This window comes from Heliangelus exortis, chromosome 10 (genome assembly GCF_036169615.1).
Source record: "Heliangelus exortis chromosome 10, bHelExo1.hap1, whole genome shotgun sequence".
NCBI lineage: Eukaryota > Metazoa > Chordata > Aves > Apodiformes > Trochilidae > Heliangelus > Heliangelus exortis.
Window position 1 is genome coordinate 2,407,004 of NC_092431.1, and position 23,681 is coordinate 2,430,684.

General features: G+C 46.7%; 1 protein-coding gene across 4 annotated transcripts in view; it reads right to left on the reverse strand.

Moving 5' to 3' along the window:
* The window catches only part of PTPRA (protein tyrosine phosphatase receptor type A), a 118,948-nt gene that overhangs the window by 40,299 nt on the left and 54,968 nt on the right, over window positions 1-23,681 (reverse strand). Inside the window, exon 1 of one of the 4 annotated variants that reach the window (XM_071753163.1) lies at window positions 13,340-13,360. The exons of the other annotated variants lie outside the window; for them this stretch is intronic. The gene's annotated coding sequence lies outside the window, so the exon portion shown is untranslated. Of the gene's footprint in view, window positions 1-13,339; window positions 13,361-23,681 lie in introns of those variants that run through there. 4 annotated transcript variants of the gene reach the window in all.

Below are 23,681 nucleotides of genomic sequence, written 5' to 3' on the forward strand. Positions count from 1 at the left end.
TCCTGACCTGGTGCTAAAAAAGAGGTTGAGTTTTCCAGGGTGATTTTGTGACAAAGGGTCAGAATAATTACTCCTTCCTGCAACACAACAAATAAACCAACCTGGAGCCCCCTGGAGCTCTCCAAACAAACTTTCCCCTCCTTTGCTGGGTCAGTTCTCAACCCCAAAAACTCCTCAAGGCCCAAGGGGTCCCCATGGGATCAGTGGTGGCCAGAAGGAAGGATTTCTCTGAAACATTCAGAGATTTTATTTGTAGAGGGAGCAGAAATATTTCTGCACGCAGATGCTGGGGTGAAGCGTCACATCTTGGGCCTTTTGAGTGGCCAAGTGGGAAAAAAAAACAACCTTCCACGACAAAGGAATTTCAAGTTTCCTTGATGACAGCAGCCTGGACACACATGAAAGAGAAAGCAGAGTCAAGGTAATGCTGGGCTGCAGTTTTTATGGCCCTTTCTGGCTTTTTGCCAGTAAACAAGGTCTCCTCCCAGCAGGCGTTAAATGTCACCTGCTGTCCCTTTAGATTTTAGCACTCCTCAAACAAACATTAAGAGGCTACAACCCAGCTCAGATTCCCCCTCCCTCTGTTAGGCAAACAGACCCCAAATGATGCTCAATTAAATGAATTTCAAAGCTCTCCAGAAGGAGGGAGCACTCCACTTGGGTTCGATAATTTTAAATTTCCCCAGCAAGGCAGTGGAGAGGAACTGGCACATCCCCATCTTTGAAAGTCTTTGCTGTCCCAGCTTTTTCAAAAGGCTTTGAAAAAGCAGCTTTCCTACAAAAACACCCATTTCCAGCTCAGCCCAGCTAGGAGCATAATGCACAGAAGGCTCCTCAGTACTGCTGTTAAATAAGAGACCCCCTAACCAGGCATGAAGTGGTACAGGAGCTCACACACAACAACAGAGAGGGCTTTCTGCAGCAGCTTGTTGCTGCACAAACACAAGACAAAGTCTGTTGCTGAAGACCAAGTCTGTAGTTGGCAGCGTGGTGGCCCAGCCTGACAAAATCCTTTCGTTTTCAGAGCATCCTGGCACAGTTTGGGTGGGAAGGGACCTTGCAAGGTCACCCAGCTCAGTGCCACCCTGTCCCAGGGACATCCTGCCCAACCTCACCTTGAATGGTTCCAGGGATGGGGCATCTATCACCTTCCTGGGCAAGCTGGGCCTCCCAGAAAACCATTTCTTCCTTATGTCCAACCCTCTTTTAGTTTCCTTGTCCCCTTGTCCTGTCACATCCAGGTCTCCTCACCCATCTTCCAAACCCCTGAAAAGCCACAACCAGCTCTCCGTGGAGGCTTCAACACCTCCAACTCTCTCAGCTGGGCTCCAGAGCAGCTCCAGCCCTCTGACCACCTCCATCTCAATTAATAAATTATCCCATCAGCAGCACAAGAAAGGGTTCAGCTCTGAAGAGTCTGCTGCTTGCTCTGCTGGAGGAAAAACCTCCATATCTCAACCACCACTTAGCAGAAGCTGCCAGCAGGTTTGTGAGTGTATTTTTGACCACCTGCCAACAAGCCCACCACGACCTCCAGATTTGGCACCAGTTGAAAAGACACCTTCTGGAAAGGGAAAACAAAGGCAAAAGTGGGACTGGTCTCGCTCTTCTTTCCAGGTGGCCTTTCTTAGCAGCAAAAGGGCCATTTCAGGGGTGGGATGCTCTTAAACCAGCTGGAAGAACCAGTTATAAATGGTAGTTTCTGAGATACTTAATAAGAGTCAAGCCAGGAAGATCAGCAGTGGGGTGACCTGTAATCCTTGCTGGCCTGGACTGGAATTAAAATTAATGAGTTCCAAATAAATGGTTCAGCATCCCAACTCATCCCTGATGATGAGATTTATGTAGAGAGGGAATTAATCCAATGCCATTTTCCCCCTGACCTAGTTGGGCATGGAAGTGAGACCCAGGAAAATCACATCCCAAAGATCTGACCTGGTGCCACCAACCCAGCACTGCTTCTGTCCCTGCCCCAGAGGACACTTGGAGGGACAGAAAAAGAGGTTCCAGATCTGAAAGCTGCTTCAGTCCAAAAGGAGAGACCCTCCTCACCCAGAGGGAAGGAAAGGAAAGTTTGGGGTGACCTGGTTGAAGGCTGCAGCTCTTGCTGAGAGGCTTTAACTCCTCTCATCCCAGATTAGCTCCTCAGAACTCACCAGCAGCAAAGCTGTTTCACTTGCTGGAGAGATGCCACGTTTGTGTGTCAGACTAAAACATCTGTGCTTTTAAGCCCAGGATTTTCAGATCAGGTCTGTGTGTTTGGAGGGGAAAAAAAAACCAACAAAAACACCACCAACTGTTAGGGTAGTTTCATCAGAAACACCATTATTTCTTCCTCCCCATCCCCCCTATCATCTCTCTCTATAAGCAAAGAGGTTGAACAGATTTCAGGAAAATACAAGAAAAAAGGAAAAAAAAGTGTGTTTATGTGGTCATTGTTTTCCTATTATACCAGAGAGAAGCCACCAAAATCAGAGCCTCCCTGCTGCAGGGAAGTACCTGAGAGGAGATTTTGTGTTCAAGGACCACCAACAAAACCAACACCAACTATTAGGGTAGTTTAATCAGGGACACCATTATTTCTTCCTCCCCATCTCCCCTATCATCCTTCTCCCTCTATAAGCAAAAAGGTTGAACAGATTTCAGGAAAATACAAGGAAAAAGAAAAAAAAAAAAGTGTGTTTTCTGTGGTCAGTGTTTTCCTATTATGCCAGAGAGAAGCCACCAAAATCAGAACCTGAAGTTGGTGCCTCCCCTCCAGCCTCCCTGCTGCAGGGAGGTACCTGAGAGGAGATTTTGTGTTCAAGGACCACCAACAAAACCAGCACCAACTGTTAGAGTAGTTTCATCAGAGGCACCACTACTTCTTCCTCCCCATCTCCCCTATCATCCTTCTCCCTCTATAAGCAAAAAGGTTGAACAGATTTCAGGAAAATACAAGAAAAAAGGAAAAAAAAAAGTGTTTTCTGTGGTCAGTGTTTTCCTACTGTGCCAGAGAGAAGCCACCAAAATCAGAGCCTGAAGTTGGTGCCCCCCCTCCAGCCTCCCTGCTGCTGAGATGAGATTTTGTGTTCAAGGACCACCAACAAAACCAACACCAACTGGTAGGGTAGTTTAATCAGGGACACCATTATTTCTTCCTCCCCATCCCCCCTATCATCCTTCTCCCTCTATAAGCAAAAAGGTTGAACAGATTTCAGGAAAATACAAGAAAAAAGGAAAAAAAAAAAGTGTTTTCTGTGGTCAGTGTTTTCCTACTGTGCCAGAGAGAAGCCACCAAAATCAGAGCCTGAAGTTGGTGCCTCCCCTCCAGCCTCCCTGCTGCAGGGAAGTACCTGAGAGGAGATTTTGTGTTCAGGGACCATTTTGAAGGTCTCCCCCCTGAGCTTCCTGGGACAGGGTACTCCAAAGAAGACCTCACTGCAGGAGATAACAGGGTCCCTCTGGTTTGGTTTCCATCATCCAAGCTCCAAGTCAGCCCTTTCACCACCCTCCCAGCTCCCTGTCAGCTCTCACTGGTGCAGAGGACTTGTGTCCCTTGCTGACACTTTGTCCCCACCCTCAGTCTGAAGACAAGAGCTTATTTCTTTTCTGACTGCCAGGTCTGATGTGTCCCAGATGATCAGAACAACCACTGGAAATGGGGTCTGATTCCCCATCAAAGGGGCACCCAACATCCCACTGTCAGGGTCATCTTTGTTCATCTCTCAGCATCTTTGTCCTCTCTCTCTCCTCACTGAGTTGGGTCTCACTGGGGCAGTGGGGACATTTCAACATAAAAAAAAGCCATGCAAGGAGTGTCTGTCCATCTCTGGAGATCTGCAAAAGTTATCTGGACACAGCCCTGACAACTGGCTCTTCCTTTCCTACCTTAACCACTCAGGGTCCATTTGCACTACAGAACCTTCATGTTTCTTTTCTAGCAGACAGACTCCAAGATGACTCTCCCTGCATCCAGCACCAAGCAGCAGAAATCACCTTTAGGCTGGTGGTGGGTTCAGGCACCTTTTCCAGCTCTCCTGGATCTCTCCAAGGTGTGCTCCTGAGCAGCAATCTCAGGAGGTAAAGGAAACCATCACAGATTTCCTTTCCAGACAGCACACTCAGCTACCAAAACATCCACCTGTTTGTCAGGAGGTCCTGTGAGCTCTATCTACCCAACAAAGGCATCCACCAGGGACTGATTCAACCTCAAAGCAACCCCACAGCTCAGGATCAGTCCACCCAGATCAATCTCTGCTGCCCAGCAGCATCCCTGGCTTGTCCCTAGGTCCTAAAAGGTCCTCGTGGTCCCCTTTGTGGGGGGAATTTTCTGCTTCTTTTCCATTTCAAAAGGCCTGAGAGATTCCAAGGGCTGTGATGCAGCACCCCAAAACTGGGGGGTTAGCAGCTCAGCAGGTAAAAAGTTGAGTCACCCAAGCACAGGAGCACACGGGGCCATTTCAGTGCACGAGCCCTGAGGCAACCAGAGGAGTCAGGGGGGCAGGAGAAGGGAATTCACACCAAGTGGGTCCCTGGAGCAAAGTATTAACCAAACCACCCCAATGGGACAAGAAACTGCTTGATCATCATGATGAGAGACAGCCTGGAAGCAGCCAAGGACACTGAGGGAACCCCAGTCCCAGCCTTTGGTCATTGCCATCACCTCCATCCTCCCTTGCTGCACAGCAGCTTTGGTTTCAGGGAGCCAGATTTTATTTCCACTTTTTTGTCTGGGCTCTCCTGGCCCAAGGGAGGTGCCATTCAGCTTCTTTCCACCCATTTGAGAGAGGAAACCAGTGCAAGGATCAAAGGAGGTCCATGGGCAGGAACAGAGATCGTTTGATCAGAGAACCCCAGAATTGTTCTGGTTGGAAAAGACCTTTCAGATGATGGAGTCCAACCATAACCTCGCTTTACCAACCAGTAACCACCCTCTACCAACCATTAACCTCATTTTACCAACCAGTAACCACCCTCTACCAACCATTAACCTCATTTTACCAACCAGTAACCACCCTCTACCAACCATTAACCTCATTTTACCAACCAGTAACCTCACTCTCCCAACTCCAGCACTTAAACCATGCTCCTGAGCACCCCATCTACACAGCTCTGAAACACCTCCAGGGATGGTGACACAACCCTGGGCAGCCTCTTCCTGTGTTTAATAAGACTTTCAGTGAAAAAGTTTCTTCTACTACCTAATCTAAACCTCCCCTGGTGCAACCTGAGGCTGTTTCCTCTTCTCCTTGATGTGAAATGGCAGTAACTGGAGAGGTGGCAGCAAAGAAGATGTGTTAGCAGCCATGATCAAATCCAGGGCTCACTCCTTTGTGCTGGAGCTTCTGTGTCACCTGAGTGCCCAGAGAAGATGCCAAGAAGTGGAGGAAGGAGAGAAAAAAAGACCTGTGTCTGGAATGATGAAAGAACTGGGTGACAAAATAAAAGGGTAAGCTCTTCCTTCTGCTTCTACTTAAGTTTTGTTGTAGTGGGTCATCCTCAAATGACCCTCGTGTTTTACTGGAAGAGGAAAATTTGATTTAAAGCCTTACCCTGGAAGTCCTTTGGTTGCATCAGATGAAAGAAGGGAAATGAAGCAACCACAACGAGGAGCTAGGTCCCTGCTGAGCTGAGCCCCAGCATTCCTGCAAAAAGGATGAACAGAAGTGGCCCTTTTTCCCTTCCTTTTCCTCAGCCAGACTGCCAAATGAAAAGGATCTCCAGCATTTGGCATCCCATGGCCACCAGCAACATCTGTGGCTTGGGTGGAAGAAGATTAAAAAGCTGCCAGTGCAACTCCATATGACCCCCACACATCCATCTATTTTCCCTCTGCTTTATGGAGCAAAATCCAAGTTAAGTGAATTTTAAATATATATATATTTTCTTTAAATGGATCCTTTGTAGTGCTCTGTTCCTAAGTGCTCTTTAGCAGCCCTGGGAGGACAGGTCCCAGCCTGCTGCTTGCTCAGCCAGGAATGCTCTCAGGGTTTTGCATCGTGGCCATTCCAAGCTGTCTGTTAACCTCAGGCCCTGTCATCCCAGTTTTTTCCAGCAGGACTCCTCGTGTCATCGTGGTGGCCACCAGTCAGTTAAAGGCAGGGCCTGGGCTGTGTTTACCTTGGCATCTGATTGCCAAGGCTCTGCTTGCCAGAGACCTCCTGTTTCCTCCTGGAGTAATGAGGAGGCTGTTGGTGGGGAGAGGAGGAATGAGGAACTTCACCCCATTGGAGTGCATCCAAAGGAGAGCCATGAAGATGCTCAGAGGGCTGGAACACTTATCCTCTGAAGACAGGTTGAGAAAGTTGGGATTATCCAGCCTGGAGAAGAGGAGGGAGACCTCAGAGCACCTTCCAGTGCCTGAAAGGGCTGCAGGAAAACTGGGGAGAGAGTTTGGACAAGGGCAGGGATAGGAAGAGGAGGAATGGTTTCAAGCAGAAAGAGGAGAGACTGAGATGAGACCTTAGGAAAAAATTGTTTGGTGTGAAGGTGCTGAGCCCCAGGTTGCCCCCAGAAGTTGGGGATACCCCATCCCTGGCAGTGTTGAAGGTTGGATGGGGCTTGGAGCACCCTGGGCTGGTGGGAGATGTCCCTGCCCATGGCAGGGGGGTGGGAATGGATGATCTTCCAACTCAAACCATGCTGCCATTCTGCAATTCTAAGATTATTGCCTTTTGCCACTGTAGCCAAGCCCCTGAGCACGCCCAGGAGCTGCAGTTTGTTGGAGTACTGGAAAACACAGAAGTTATCAAAGAAAACAAATCTTTCTCTTTGGATGTGGATTAAGCTGCTTCCAAAGATGAGATCCAAGGTCACCCAAGAAATAGCCCCATGATTCATTGATAATCCATGCCAAATGAACCCAGTGTATCAGAATAACACTGAGAAAGGTGAAAACACCTGCTTTATACTATTTCAGAAGTTCCTGCTGGGGGGAAAGAAGACTTCACTCCTTGCTGCTGCTGAGGAAAGCATCAATCCCAGGCTCTGTGACCTCTCCCCACTGTAACACGCTCCAGGCACGAGCAGTTGACCAACTGACCCAGTTCTGATTTCTTTTTTTTTTTCTTCCAAACTGGGTGAACAAGGACAAAACCATCTTCTTTTCTTTGAGAAAAAATAATCCACATTCAGCAAGGCAGGATCCCAGCATCCTTCTCCACCCCACGCACCCTTCCCTCCCGACCTATTCAGGGAAGGGCTGCAGTGAGTGTTGCTGCAGGGGGGACAATGTTCTCCACCGTGTAAAAAAGCCTAAAATGACACCACCCTACAAAGCACTGGGCTAAACTGACCCCTGAAAGCCAAGCTTTTATCTTCTCTTCATTGTCAGCTTACTCTGAAGCGGAATAATGAGGTGGGATGGGGGCTATGCAAGGCCCTGCTGGAAAGCACTGCCTTAGCAACTCCATTGTGTCTCTAATGCCCACGTTGGTATTCTGGATACCTACTCATTTGGAAAGCTGCTCCTGATTTCACACTCTTTACACAGAGGTACACTGAGGAGTTCTGCCCCATTTCCCCCAGCAACTACGATGGGAAAGGGAATTGGTTGTGAATGTCCCAGACGTGTAGAAATCGTGGAATAGGTTGGGTTGGAAGGGACCCTAAAAGTCATCAAGATCCAACCCCTCTGCATGGGCAGGGACACCTCCTCCTAGCCCAGGTTGCACAAGGCTTCATCCAACCTGATCTTGAACACTTTTAGGGATGGGGCATCAACAACCTCCCTGGGCAACCCATTCAAGTGTCTTCCTACTCCGATAGTGAAGATTTTTTACTAATATCTCGTCTAAATCTCTCCTCTTTCAGCCTAAAACCATTTTCCCTTGTCCTGTCACTATCCTCTTGAGTGAAAACCTCCTCCCCAGCTTTCCTGCAGCCCCTTCAGGCACTGGAAAGTGCTCTAAGGTCTCCGTGGAGCCTTCCAGGCTGAACAACCCCAATTCTATTGGGGGGCTTCATAGCAGAGATGCCCCAACCCCTTTGATCATCTTCATGGCCCCTGCTGGATCTTCCCTGTGCTGGGGGCTCCAAAGCTGTATTCAGAATTCCAGGTGGGATCTCAGCAGAGCAGAGGGGGAGGATCCCTTCCCTGGCCCTGGTGGTTGGAATTCTTTGGAGGTCAGGAAGGTAAAAAAACTTGAAAAGAAAAGGTTGGGGGGTGGCTGCTCTTGCCCTTCATCCCGTCTAGACGTCAAAGCCTCAGGACACAGATGATTTCCTCTCCTTTGCAGAGGTTCTGCCCCCGTATTAAAAAAAGAGCAAAGAAGGGAACAATGAGAGTCCAAGATGTGCCTAAAATTAGAGGTTTACCAAACAATCTAAGTTTATAATATCCCGAGTGACAAGAAAAGCAAAGAGCCAGCGGGCCAATTCTTTAAAAGTTGCAGGATAAGAGGAAACCTTGGTCAAAAGTGTTATCAGGGGAAAAAATCTGTCTGCATTGTGTTGCAGTTTTGATACCAACCAAAATAACTTGCAGAAAGACCTTAGACTGCTAAGAGTCAGCTACACCAGCCTCACACTGCTTTGCCCAAGCCATCAGTGAGAGAGAACCCCTCAATTGCTTCGTTTTTGTAGGAAGGAATTCTTCACTATCAGGTGGTGAGACCCTGGCACAGATTGTCCAGGGAAGTTGTGGCTGCCCCATCCCTGGAATTGTTGAAGGTTGGATGGGGCTTAGAGCACCCTGGGCTGGTGGGAGGTGTCCCTGCCCATGCAGGGGGGTTGGAACTGGATGGTCTTGAAGGTTTTTTCCAACCCAAACCATACTGTGATTCTGTGATTTTCTGCCAAGTGTGAAATTCCAGTGTATTTGCCAATGGTTTTCCCTTCATCCACCTTCACTCCTTACACAGGAGAGCAGGAGATGGGTGGCCTTCATCTCTGCATCATCTTTAGTTGTATATTTGCATTTTGTGTATCAAGTGGTAGCAAAAGCTGAAGCTCTTGGACTCAAAGTGAAAGGGGAATTCAAGAGGAAAACATCAAAGCTGCATTCCCATTGGTGGTATTATAATTTTTAAATAAAAATCTTAAACAAGAAGCAAAACTCGATAGTAGTCCCACAAAAACACTCCTCCTTCTGCCAGGGAAGAGGAAAATGTCCTTTAAAATCTAGGGGGGGAAATAACACAGACAAATCACTGCCAAGGGGAGGGATGCAAGACTGGCAGGGGATCAGAGATTATGCAGCATCCAACTTCTGTCCCTCAGGACTGGGAGAATTCAGAAGGAATTAAAGTTGCCAGGGGGATAAAATCACTGTCAAGGGAAAGGGACTTTTCCTCCTGAAAAGCTATTTCCTCTTCCAAAGGGAAAAAAACCCCAGATCCATCAGAAACCTGACCTTGCACTTGGGTAGGGAGAAGGATGTGCTCTGAGCACCTCCTGCTCGTGAGCAGGGACCTGGGGAGGTCCCTACAGGATTTTGCTAAGGAGAGGACATCAGAAATGGGCACCCGTGGTTCAGTTTCTTCCACTTGAAATGAGGAAATATCAGCCCTATGGCAGAGAACCAAATAAAGGTGAGAATTACAGCTCACACAACCTCAAAAACAGAGACTTGGGAACTGTGTTTACATGCACCAGTGTTTGAAGGACAACCAGAACCATCAAGTCAGTGATTCCTGCTACACTTCAGAGTGATGAGAAATCCTTCTTCTGCTGGAGATAAAGTACAAGGGTTCCTTGCACAGCTTTTCCACATGGAATCCTACTGGGATGGGATCTCCACACCACAGCCCCAAGCTCATGTTGCTCCTTTATCCAACACTCCAGAGTCCTCACCTGCCCTAAACCAAAATTTCATCCATCTTCTTCCTAAACACTGTGGTCAGTCCACTCTCCCACCTCTTCCTTCTTCCCAAGCCCTACAACCCTTTCCTCCATTAGAACATTTGGCTGCAAAGCTCCCCTTCCTAAGTCAGAAATTGTCCTCAGGTCTCACCATTCAGAACTCCATACTAAACCATATTTCCTTGGTTTTCTTCCCATCCATACTAAACCATATTTCCTTGGTTTTCTTCCCATCAACAGCAACCACCTTGGGAGATAAATAACTAAAGTTGGTGGTAGACCCCTTGTGACCTTCAGGCCAGGATTCAGCCACCACACATCAAAAAGTTATTAGCCACCTCATGGAGTGTTATAAGCAGATCAAATCTTAAAATGCTTCCAAAGGTTTTCTCAACACCAACCTGCCCAATGACCAAGGTGAGAAGAGAAGGGAAAGAAAAACTTCACAGCCAGCTGGATTATACCTGAATTTCTTACCCATTCTTAGAGCTCTGTAGCATGGAGCAAATAGGAAACAGGATTTCCCATGGGTGAAAGCAAAGAAAAAGCTATTTAATTCTCAGTGAAAAAGTATTCAGGTGTTAAACTCTGGAACCCTACACATGAAAGTTTTGGGAGATGCCTCAACTGCAGCTTCAGGGCAGCTGAAGAGCAATCAGATGGTTAAACCCTTCTGCCTTGGGAAGCAGTCAGAGCAAGGGCTAAAAAGTCTTTTAATTTAAAATATTGTGGACAGCAGAATCACAGCCCAGAAAAACACGAGCCCAGTAACAAATGACCATTCCTTAATAGCATCAGACTCCTCCTGAGTCCACCTCTCAGCAGAAGGAAATGAAAACCACACCAACTGGACAGGGAAGAGATGGATGAAATCATCTTGCCCTACTCACCAGGCAGCAAAAGTCTCTTCCCTGCAAGAAACTTCCCAGATTACTCCATCCAGTGTCACTTATGAAAATCCAAAGTGAAGGAATTTCCACCTCTTCTCTGGGGACATTATTTTTCCCTGCAGCCTAAATTAAAGCATCTCACTGCCAGGAAGCTTCTCCTTATCAAGACTTTCCTTTTGAAAATGTCTTCATTTCAATTTGCAAGCCTTCCCTCTCCCCTGCGTGTGTTCATTTATGAACTTCACTAATTAGACAGATTCAAACCAAAAAAGGAATTACAATTTAGGAATAATTTAGTTTATTTTCCTTTTATCCTCTAAAAAAAACAAGCCCAGCATGTCATAAAAAGCCAGTTGCTGAAATCTTCCATTTTTTAAATTGGTCCCACAGCTCATAATTACACTTCCCCTCTATCAACACAAGTTCCTTTGCTCTCCTTTCCCTCCTCCTTTTTGGGAGAGGAGGGAAGGGAGGCAGAGGAAAAAAGGAGAAAGGGTGGGATAAGAGGGGAAAGGGACCCATCCCATCAGACCAGTTTAATTACTTCCAACACTCCCCAGGAAGATGCAAATGCAGGTGAGGAGCTGAGCTTTGCCTGATGAATATTCCTGACTCCTTTGCAGACACAGGATCTGGGTTTACCTCGAGATTGGCTTTTCTGCAGCAGCATAAATAGCAAGGAAGAGAAAGGGAAAGGACCTTCAAGACCACTGAGTTCCATGGGCAGGGACACCTCCCCCAGCCCAGGGTGCTCCAAGCCCCATCCAACCTTCAGCACTGCCAGGGATGGGGCAGCCACAGCTTCTGGGGGCACCCTGGGGCTCAGCACCCTCACACCAAACAATTTCTTCCTAATGTCTGACCAAAATCCACCCTTTTTCAGTTCAAAACCATTCCCCCTCATCCCATCCCTCTATTTCCTTGTCCCAAGTCCCTCCCCAGCTTTCCTGGAGCCCCTTCAGGTGCTGGAAGGTGCTCCCAGATCTCCCCAGAACCTTCTTTTTTTCTCTTTTTTTTCTCTTTTTCTCTCTTTCCCTCTTTCTTCATCTCCCCTCTTCCAGTTTAAAACCATTCTTTCTCATCCCATCCCTCCAGGCCCTTGTCCCCAGTCCCTCCCCAGCTTTCCTGCAGCCCCTTCAGGCACTGGAAGGTGCTCTAAGGTCTCCCTGGAGCTTTCTCTTCTTATTCACCATGGTCTAATGTTTAAAAAATGATGAGCTGACTTTAGAACTTTCCCACCTCCTTTGCCCTTTCTCATTCTGATGGGAAATAGGGGAACATCCCAAATTGCAGCTTTGGAGCCAGGAACCACTGCAGTTGGTGGCCTGGGGCCAACTTTGGGGTTTTTTGTTTAAAATGCAACTTATAGAGAGCTCTAAGGATAAATATGTATTCTAACTGCTCTAACACTTGCTAAGGATCCAAAAGAAAGCAGCCTGGGAAATAGGAAGTGCAAATCCAAAGGGAAAGCTGGAGCAGAAGCAGGCAGCCTGCCCTTCCTACACTGCACATCTCCCTTTTTGGGAGCAGCAAGGAAGTGATCACGAGGCATTTATTTGCAAAATTGCAGCAAATAAATCCAACAGCAACAATTCCCTCCCTGGTATGGCTCCTTCCTTGGAATGAGGGTATGAAGGAGAGGTGGAGGTCCAGCAAGCAGGCAGGTGCCTGGCAGCAGCTCTTTTCTCCAAAGCTTTTTGCAAAAATGTTGAAGGCCCCTCAAGTGCAAGATTCAGCTCTGTGCGGGCTGTTTTGAAGGTGCAGAAAAGAAATTAAGAAAAAAAAAAAAAAAAAAAAAGCCCTGGAAAGGCTATGAAGGTTGTGATATGAAAACCTCTGAAAAGGTTAAAACAACAGAACTGGGCTGTCAAATGAGGAAATGAGTAAGGGAGAGCGTTAGAGAAAATAAAACGGTAGAGAAAAAAAAAAAAAATTAAAAAATCTAAATTCTCCTCCCCTTTCCTGGATCCAAATACCATCAGAAGAAAACCGTAGGAAGTGAATCTGACTGCTTTGAAAATCACTGAGGTCAAAAGCGTGACAGAAGAAGGGAAAAAGGATTAAACAAAGGGATGATACAATCTGCACAGCTCTAATTCAAACCTCCGAGGTATAAATAGCTCCACTACAGGGCTCCAGTCAACCACCAATTTGCAGTGCAGTCAGGAGGGGGGAGGCAGATACCCATCCCCACAAGCAGATTAATCCTTCATTGCTCATTTTTCCATTCCTGACACCTTTCTTTGAAGGTACCATCACACAAAGAGCTTGAAAATTGCAGAGATGGGCCTTGCTGCTGCTTGTCCAGGGCTGTGATGGTCCACGAAGGGTCCCAGATGCTTTGGTGGGTCCCTTGTGGAAAGAAGAAAAGGAGGTGGCTCTAATCCAAAGGGAGAAGAGGCAGATGAAAGCCTGGTATCTGCCAGTTTGACAGAAAGGGAAGCAGGACTCAGATGGTGGCTCACATTTCACAGTGTTTTCACAAGACCTTAATTGCAGATAAATAATGACTGGGATGTTCAGCTACTTCTGAGCACCTAAATCAATTCAGCAGCTTTGTAAATCCCTCCAGAAAGACTTGTAACAGGGTGTATGAGGCCAAGAGGAGCAGGATCATCAAGCTGGTGGAGAGGGTGGCTTTCAGAATGGGTCAGCCAACCACTCACCACTTTTCTGTCCTTTCCTCTTGAGTCTTCTGAATTCCAAGTGAGGAAGGTGATGACAGTGATGGAGATGTAACCATAGGGGTGGTTCTTCAGTCCCTGTTTGTACTCCAGGATCAGTGTGCAGCTAGTGGGAGGAAACACTCCTTGACAATGTGTATTTTCCTACCAAAATAGCAGCAGCATCTTTAAAAAAAAAAACAACTTTTAGTTTACAGCATGGGAGTCCTTGGACCGGAGAGTCGAGCCAACTTCTTCAACCAGTTTCAGCTCCTGAAGTCATGCAGGGGAGGCTTTGCTAAAGCCAGAGTGTTGTTGTTTTCTGTGTAACAGCAGCCATGTGCTCCAGGAGGATTAAATGCCATGTGGGCTGGGGAAAAATAACTTTCTTCCTCCCCCAAAACAGAAGTTGGAGAATCCTCATCAATAATGGTTGGGTCGCAAAATAAAAGTCACCAACCCCAGTGCTTAAAAAGCTGCAGATTCTACCAAAAACAGATGTCAAATCATGATTAGAAAAAAAAATATTAAAACCTGTGGTGTGAAACACTCCAAATCCATTAAAAAAAACGAGAAAATTCTTCCATATTTTGATTGCCAAGAATACAGAGCAAGGCAGATCAGCAAGTGATAGGGTCTGAAGTCATCTCGCTGGGGACATTGCACTTCCCAGTGACCACCCTGTCCCCTCTCTCTATGTCCCTGGTACCCTGAAGACAGACACAGCCAGTGATTTTGTGTCTTGTGGTTGATGGCCACGGTTCCCCCTCATTCTCACACAGATAATTAGTGTTAATTGTCTGTTATCCACCATGAAATTTGAAAAGATTTGTCTCTCGTCAAGGAAAAGGGCTGGGACAACACTTGGATGGAAAGGAGAATCTAATTGTTAAAAACCCCAGTTAGTTTAAGATTAAACTATTTAAAACAGATTGGAAATCTGAATAAAAGAATCTGATTTAAAGAAATCACAATCACCTACATTTAGGTATAAATCTACCCCAACCCTTCAGAACTTTTCAGCAGCTTTGACTTCTCATTAAAAGCAGAACCACAGCAAAGGGGAATTGATGTTGCCCTTGAATCCTTTGCAGATGTCTCCAGAAGCCAGATGGAGCCATCCCCACCACTCTCACTCCAACCCAGCACTGCCAATTCCATTTTCCAGAAGTCAGTTTGTTTTCCTATCCCACAGGAAGGCTTTCCCCTCTCTTACTTTTGCTTTCAGTTCAGCTTCCACACAAGATTATTTTGCACCCAGCATGAGTGAAGAAAGTACCAGAGCCTAGGGAAAAGTGCTTGGGTTTTTTTTCTCAATCTGTTAATGAAAATAGATGTATGGATGAAATAATCCAGTCTGGCTGGAAGGCAGAGGGCAGGTTTTAAAAGGTACTTTTCCTTTTAAAAGGAAAAATCTAGCTCGCAGTAAAGAGAAGCAGCAAATGGTCACATTTCTTCCCTTCTTGTGACCAAGTTCATTACCAATTACCATAAAAAAATAAAATTATTTCATTACAAGCAAGACATGAACCACTGGGGAAGACTTTTCCCCCCTGCTCACACTCAAAATAACCAGGCTGCTTTGGTGGTGTCCAAAGCAGGGATGGCCAAGGAGCAGGAGAGGGACCAAAGGTGCTCCTGAGCACCCTGGTGATGATCTGCATCCCATCACCTCAAGAGCATTTTCAATTAAGCACTTGATAAAGATTAATCATCATCTTCAGCAAGCTGACAGCCACTCAGGAAGCACAGCAACAGCCACTTTAAAAACAATGAGAACTCTCAAACACCTGCCCGTGGGATGAAGAAACTCCTGTTGAGTAGATATTGTTTCTTTTTTTTTTTTTATGAAAGGGCAAATAAAATTGAACCAGAAAGTGGATGTTTGAAAAGGGTTAATGCAGAGGTGAAGGAGTCATTCAGTGTCTCACTAAAACATAAATGATAGGTTTCAGGCCCTTCTCAAAGCAAGCAGAAATAAAGAAATAGCTGTTAAATCAGTTTTTATTGAGCCTCTGGCTGGCCCCCAGGACAAGGACTCAACAGGAGCAGCCACCAAGAAGGAGGCAGCAAAAGCTGCTCTTCCACCAAGCACTTGGCTCAAAACCACTGCTCTCCTGGGCTTCCCAGTTTGCTTTTTGTGCCTGTGGATCCCTGTTAGTGTCCCCACTGATCTCTGAGGGTGGCTCCAATGCTGCTGATGGCACCTGAGCCAAGCCAAGCCTGGTGGGCACCCCATGGCTGGGCTGGCAGGGCAGAAAATTGATTTCCTGTGATGGGTCATTTGAGGAAACAAATCTTCCTGATGCTGAGGTGTGGCTGAGCTCTCTGAGACAGCAAACCAGAGCCTGTGACAGCTCTGGAAGGCCACCAGCAGCATGGGTGTCTTGTACCCCAGCACCCAGAGGGTGCTGCAGGACCAAGGCTCTGCCTTTCTTCACCTGCAGGGTTCTAACAAGTGGTGACAAGGCAGGAGGTGGCCTGAGGAACACTGCTTCTGCAGCTTGGAGGCAGTGATCCGTGGTGACCAGGGTTTCAGAATGATTTTTTGACTCTAAGTGGTGGCTTCAAGGGGACACCTGGTCTAGCAACGAGAGGAGAGGATGCAAGCAGAACCCCTGTCCTCTCAGAAGGGTCCAGCCTGCATGTTCTCTCTCTCTGGAGACACTTCAAACCCATCTGGATGCCATCCTGTCCAACCTCCTCTTGCAGAGGTCCCTTCCCTCCCCTAACATTCTGTGATTCTGTGAAGATGAAGATGCAGAAGAAACCATCCAGGCAAGGCCAGCACTCCCCCCCCAGCCCCCAGGTGCAGCCATTCTTGAGGTTCCTGACTTGCATGTCTCACTTTGGGAAAGAATTAAAGGGCAGAGCTCCAGCTCCTCCAGATACTTTGTTTTTTGCTCAGATTTAACTCTTGCCCTCCAGATCCTTCACATTTCTCCCAGTCCTGACACCCCCCACCTGCCTTACCACATCTGGGACTTGGAGTTCACCTTTGGGATGAAGGAAGGGAGCAGACAAGCATCCCAGCAAGCATCCACTCCACATCCATCAGTTCTTCCTCATACCATGGAATTCCCTTCCATCCATGGAGTTCTTCCTCTCTCCAGCTCTTCTTCCATGGATTCAAATGCACCAACACAATGTGCATCCTGACCAACTCCTATCCTGAAAAACCCAGCCCAACTTCAACAACTCAAGTTGTTTTTCTGCTGCCTCATCTCTAGAGTCATTTCTCCCTCCTCCTGCAGAGCTCTCATCTCCCCTGAGCTTCTTTCCCTGCAAGGAGGAACACAATTAACACACAAGGACTAAAATCAAATAGATTGCAGCTGCAGAGACCTCCCTGCTCAGTCCCACCTGTACCTCAGAAACTCAGATCTCAGTCTAGATGCCACAATATCCACTCATTCAGGAAGAACAGAAGCATTTAATCCTCAAACCCAGTTTGTTTCAAGTACAAAGCTTTCTGCAAAAACTGCAGCACTTGGGTATCTGGTTTCCTTAGCAGCATGGTCTTGCTCACTCAACCTTGATGACTTCTCCCTGTACAAGACTTGAAGCATTTCACATTAATATTATTTGGTTTTGTTTGGGTTTTTTTGTGTTTTTTAATATTTTTTTAAGGAGCAGGTCTAGTTGAATTTATAACCTACAAACTTCCTCTGGAACTACAGCAGCTTGATCTTAGGCTTCCTCAAAGGTGAGACCTGAGGTTGCCAGGAACTTCTGCTGGCATGGTGCACAGAGAGGCACTTTGCAGTGGGGAAAGAGCCATGCAGAGGTATAAAAAACAGCTTTATTGTAGTATGAACTCCATCTATGTTTGAAGTGTTTTATAAAGAGCTTTTCCCCTCCCTCCAGCTCTTCAAAGAGCTCCTCAACCTTGCTGGATTGCTCCCCAAGACACCTTCACTGCATCATGCTGGAGCAGAACCTGGCCAAGCTGCAAGTCTGCTCCCAGCCTCCATCCCCACAACTGCTTTCTGCAAAACCTCCTGGATTACAGAATTTGTTACCCCAAACACTCCAAACTTCCCCCAGTCCACCACCCTCCTCCTGCACTCCACCACACACTGGGTGGAAGCACCTGGGGCACCTGCAGAGAGGACGGGTAAGAAAGGGAGTTATGTCTTGCCAAGCACATCCACTTTGATGGGTATCAATAAAACACATTTGAAAAGCAAATTTAGGACTTAAATTCACTGTCACCAAGCAACAATGTAACTGTCCTCCTCCTCCTCCTCCTCCTCCTCCTCCTCCTCCTCCTCCTCCTCCTCCTCCTCCTCTCTCCCCAGATAACCCTTCCAGAAATAATTTTACCTCCTTCCCCACCGGGCGCATCCCTCGGCTCCGCGGGTGCCGACTCTCCCTCCCCTCTCTCACTTGAAGTGTTTTGTGTCTGGATGAAATTCAGAGCAAGGGGCTGAGCTTGAAAAACCAAGAACTCATTTGGTCTCAGAACTGGAGGATTTACGCATCAAAAACTTGTCTGCTTCTCCCCAACTGCAGCAGTTGTTACCTGCTACCCCCTAAACCAGCTCGACCTTAGACCATCACGGCCAAAGCATCACAGCACCTGGGGATGCTCTGCTCTCCTGGAATGATTCCAGCCCTGCCTGATCTCCTCATGCACATCCAGATGTGGAAAAAAAAAAGAAAAAAAACCCAACCCCAATATCTGCTTGCCCTCCGTGTGAAAAGGGAACAGGTCCCTGCCCAAGCAGCAGTGGTTCCTCACCACAAGCTGATCATGTATGTGTGTAAGAGAAGCAGGAAATCCATCCAACCACCTCCTGGAACTGTGAGAGCTCCACACTTGTCAAATTCCTGTAGGATTTGTCATTCTGTTTCTTCTGTTTAATCACTGCAGAAGCCACAGAAGGTCTTGACAGCAATATTAAAGGAAAAGTCACTGGTTAAGTGAGAGGGGAAAACACCAGTGATGCTGCCAGCCCCAGGACAGGGGATTTCCATGCTTTGCTCTTGGAAACACCTGACAGGACTAATACATTTATTTGAGCTTTCAGTGGGGTTCTTTGAGGACTTGGCCAACAGAATTCCTAAAAAAGATCATGAGGATTGAGTTCTGGATGCAGACACATGAGAATTTATTGGTGTTAGGAACCACTGACCTCTCTAATCCCCTTGCTGACCAGATGTATTCCTGAAACCTGGATGTGCTCTAGAGCAGATGGTGAGGCCTTGGGGCAAGAAACCTACTGGGTGCAATTCCACCATTCCATGGCTTTTCATTTGTATCAGTTGGGACCAGATGGTGCCCTCCAGCCCCTCCAACTTCAGTGTCCTCTGTATTTGGTTCTGGGAAAAAAAATGGTCAGTAAAGCAGTTGCACTCCTTGTTGACCCATGACCCAAGGCATGGCTGATGGAATTTCCTCTCCTTGTCCTACTTAACCAGGCATTTCTGCCCTGAGGTCTACCTGAGGCTTTGAAATCCTCTGATGGAAGCTTCCTGTGCTACTGGGAGGCCACTGCCACCTGAAGACCTTTTATCTGCTCCTCTCTGTTTGCTTTCCACCATCAGAGAGCAGGGATCTTCTCTCCTGAACTGGTGCAGATGGGGCCATGGAGGAAGGATGCCCTGACAAAGCAGGAATGGGCCACTCCACATCACCCCATCCTTCAGAGGCACCTCCTGGCCCTCAGAGATGATGAAGGAGCCCAAACATTGTCCCTTCAGCATCTTCACTTGACTTGCCAACACCATCAGAGGATGGTTCTGACTGGGAGTAGATAAAACTCTCCAGCAGTGAGGAACTCACCTTCTCACCTATTAGACCTTGCCAGAGCAAGGCAGGTTTGGCTGGTAAGCATCAGTGCTCAGAGAAAGATCCACCTTGAGCTGTCAAAATAATCATTTAAATCACCTAATGTGTCATCTGCCCCATCTGAAGGATCTGCTCTTTTGAAGGAGATGTGGATCAACTCATCCCTTTCACAGGACCAAACATAATCCAAGCAGAGATGTGTTGCAAGCCATCAAGATGAAAAAAAATTGCTCCTACAGACTCAGGTCCACCAGTATTGGCAATAACTCTGTTTAATTGTAATTACCACTGCTTGATGTTGAGGAAGCCCTTCAATTTATCAAGCAAACACCACCAAGAGCCTGAACCCAGGCTGCAGACCACAGCTGCAACCTCCTGAAAGGTGAAGTAGTTGCTGCATCCTGCAGACCCAGGGCTGGCAACAGATTTTTGAGGCAACCCCCAACCTGGTGAAGTTTCCTGTCTGACTCAGGTGACAGACACATCAGTTGAGGGTTATCAGTTTTTCAGGACTGGATTTCAATCAAAACAAAATCACACATCTCAGAAGGATGTGAGAGAATTGATAGCTGCACCAAATTAACATGAAAATGAGGTTTTCCTAAACACCTGCAAGAGGAAACTCGCTTGAAGAATGAGCTACTGAAAAAAAAAAAAAAAAAAAAAAAAAAAAGAAAGAAAAATTGCTCTCCAGGGAGAGTGTTGTCAGAAATAAGAGGGAGGGTGGATGTGTTTATTTATACACAGGAGCTCCAGGTAGGGCTTGCAGGTCCCAACATGCTGCCTGGGGTGGTTTCTGGAAGCTGTTGTCTCCTTCACAGCTTCAGGGGTGAGAGCTGGAGGTCTGTGTTTAGTCCTGATGGTTTGTGAAAGAGTTCAGACAAATCCCAGGGTATTTTTAGGATGCAGCAGGCCAGGAGGTCAGCTCACATCAGTGACATCAACCTCAGTGCAGAATTTTTGAAGTTTCATGGCAAAGAGGTGGGGAGAAGTGCCTCTGGGATTTGGGAGCAATCTGTGATTTCTGGTCTTGGGGTCTTTTTCTGTGTTTCCAAAAAGCTTTCCAAGGCTCAGCCTGCACATCAACAAATGCCAAAATGTGACAGCATTTTCTATAGGTTTGAGAAGAACTACAGCTTTGACTGAAACTAAAGGAGCAAACTTTCCACGTGGGGGCAAAAGCATTTCTTGGCTTGGGCACCATCCAAGGCAAAAGCCACCAGGGTGAACTGGGATGGGTCCCAAGCCATCACCTCCTCTACCCTTCTCCTGAAGTTTGCTCCCAACTGTGTGTACTCCACGAGAAGACCAAGCTCTGGCACCAAAGCACTTTTTTTGAAGAGCAATCCTCAAGAGAAAGGTGCAGGATCTGCCTCCGTGCAGCCCCCACGCCGGAGGAGATGGAGCAGCAGAGCAGCAGCACTCTGATGACAAATTAAATTTCAAGTTATTAAGGGAACACATGCCAAGGGAAGGAGCTAACCACAATTACAAGGTCTTATCTTGCAGGAAAGATCTTTCAGTTATTGTGGGTAGCACAGAAAACATCAGCTTGGTGATTGGCACTGCTGGAACTGGGGAGAAGCAAACCACACATGTCAAACTCTCCTATAAATCCACAGAGCTTGTCAGCTTGGCTCCCACCTCCCAAAACAAACATTAAGGTTAGAAAAGACCTCTAAAATCATCACCCATCAACCCAGCACCACCAGCCAACCCAACCATATCCTGAGGTTCTCCAGCTCCATGTTTTTTGGACAGCTGCAGGGATGGAGACTCCATCACTGCCCTGGGCAGGTTGTCCCAGTGTTGTCAGCCTCTTGCCAAAATGTCTGGAAAAGGCAGAGGGGGGGATATGGATGGTCTGGAGGTAATGAATGGTTTTGGGTGGATTCTGTTGAAATGAGAGGTGTGGTTTTAGTACTCACCCTCAATAAAGGAGAGCACTCAGCAGGGCACTGGTACTGGTGTGACTGTCACCTCTCTGTCTGGATGGTTTCCTGACCTCTTGAGGAGCTTGCTGCAGGTCCATGCTGACCTCCAGCCACGTGCAAAACTGGAACATGCTCCAAAACCCCCCTGGTGCCAGGACTCACACAGCCCAAAGGGCACCTGCATCAGCTGCAGCACCAATCAGAGTAGCTGGGATGTCCCAGTGCTCAAACACAGATGTCCCAACACAGCACCACATCTCCACCTCACTCCCAGCACTCCCAGCAAGCACTGGAGCTTGTCCAGACCCAGGACCATGCACACAAATGGTGGGACCACTAATTCCCCACCAGTCTCATTGGGATTTATTTCAGGAAATTCCTTCCCCTCTCAAAGCCAAATTTTGAGGAAATAAATTTGTTACACAAAATATTTTAGCTTAACATCCCAACATGTGTACCTCAACTTTTTCTACTGTCTGCAAAACAAAAAAAAAAATACACAATACAGAATTACAAATTATTTAACACCATAAGGCTTAGTCAAAAGTGAGGATGACAGGTTTAGCATCCTTGCAGAGTACTGAGTAAAAAAAACAGCTTGTCTTTCTGCAGGAAACCTGGCTTGAAGTCACTCAAACTTCAAGTGAATCTTTCATTGCTCTTCCTATTCCTGTGAGGCACTGTAATTTTGAATATTGGATAATTTGAGTTTGCAGCTTGAAGGTTTCTTCAGAACATCAGCTTCTTGCTTTTTTTTTTTTTTTTTTGTAGACAGACTGATGCCACTGTAGCTAATTTGCTTAATTAGTGATTTACAAAAAGATCTCTCTACAAGAACATGAAACCCTTCAAATGAAATGCTTGAAGTGCAGAATCAAGAGACCATCCACAATGTTTGTTTACTCCCATCTTCTCTGTATTTTTGGGCCACACTTCAACCAACAGCTCCTGAGACTGATGCCACAACACTTCCTAAACACCAAACTGAACTCTGCCAGAGGCCAAGCAAATTGCCCCCACTTTTTCTTAACAGGAGGACGTTGCTTTAAAAAAAAATATATATATATATAAAATGCACTGGGATGAGAAGGAAAGAAGCCAATATGTAAATATGTAAAATAAACAAATGTTTTCCCCCTTGGTGCCAGATCTTTCCACTTTGTTTTCTACTGTTCCATCTCTCCTTCCCCCAAGCCCTCAGCTTTTGCTGACCACTGCATCCAGCCCCAGAAATCCTTCTGCTAATGGGTGCTCTGGTCCTGTGGAGCAGAGAGAGGAGGCTTGCACAGATGTTCATTTTGTAAGAAACAATCATTCATGCAAATCCCTGCTCCAAGCAAATTCCTCAGCAGCAGAGCATCTTATCTCCAGCCAAACACAAAAGTGCAGATCCAGCTGAGAACCCTAAACCTGGATTAAAAGCATTTTGCTCTTGTTACAGCTTGAATTTCCCCTTCCAACAGCTCAGCCTGTAAAGCATCCACACCGAGCACGACCCAAAACCACCAGCCCAGCCCTGCCAACAAGAAGTGGAAACCCCAGTTGCAATATAAAGCAAAGCCTGTGCTCAAAAATGAGACTTAAACCCCCCCTTTCCCTGTGATACTTCCCAACTCGTTTCCTGGCTGAGTAAATGCAAGCACAAAATCCTCTCCCTGACGTTGCTCTCACCAAACATCCCTCCCCAGCCCCAAAGCAGAGCATCCAAATTTGCCCTGGTTTGGGTTATTTGCAGAATTTTGTGACCTGAGTGGGAACTCAGGGAGAGAGCTCCATCACCTTTTCAGGCTCAGGAGTTGAAAGGAGTGAAGCAAAGCCTGGGAATGTGCAGGGTTCTCTTGCCTGAGCAAAGTCATGATGGTTCTTTGAGGTTTTGGGACTAAAAGCAGCAAGGTTGGCTCCCATTTATCCTCTTTCCTCCTGCAACAGGAGGATGAGACCAGCAGTGACCATTCCACCACCCTGCTGATGCCTCTGAACACACCAGCCATGGCAGAAATGACCCAGCAGGAGAAGAAGCCAGGTATTAAAATATCACAGAAAAAACCCTCCTTAGAAATACATTTAGCTCTGCACACATTTGTATTTTCTTTTCCAAGTTTGCCCAATACTTTGGTGCTTTCAAAATCAGGGATTTTCCTCCATTTCATTAATCAAGAACTGAGTACTCTCTTGTCACATTTGGAGATAGACCAGCTTTCCACAGAAGCTCAAGATGATGAAAATAAACTTATAAAATATATTTTTAGGCAGGGCTTTTTTTTTTTTTTGCTTTTTTTTTTTTTTTCAAGAAGGCAAGTTAGAACCTGAATTCCAACTCAACCACTGCATTTCAGCAGAACAAAAAAATCCCTGTGCTGGAGTGCTCTCAAATAAGAGTCATGCCCCTTCCAACTCTGCACCAACAGAGACCTCATTATCCTTTGGGGGAGGAAGTCAGATTTTTTTCCACTTAGTTACGTTCCCAGGTAGTTCTTAAATAAGATTTCCCTTCCCCCTGTGTTTAAAGGGACACTTTAACACAACAAGTTGATGCCTGGGCTGGCTGGCTGCAGCTCCAGGTTGCTATTGTTGGGTACAGAACCTTCAAACAGAACCATGACTGCAAATCTGATTT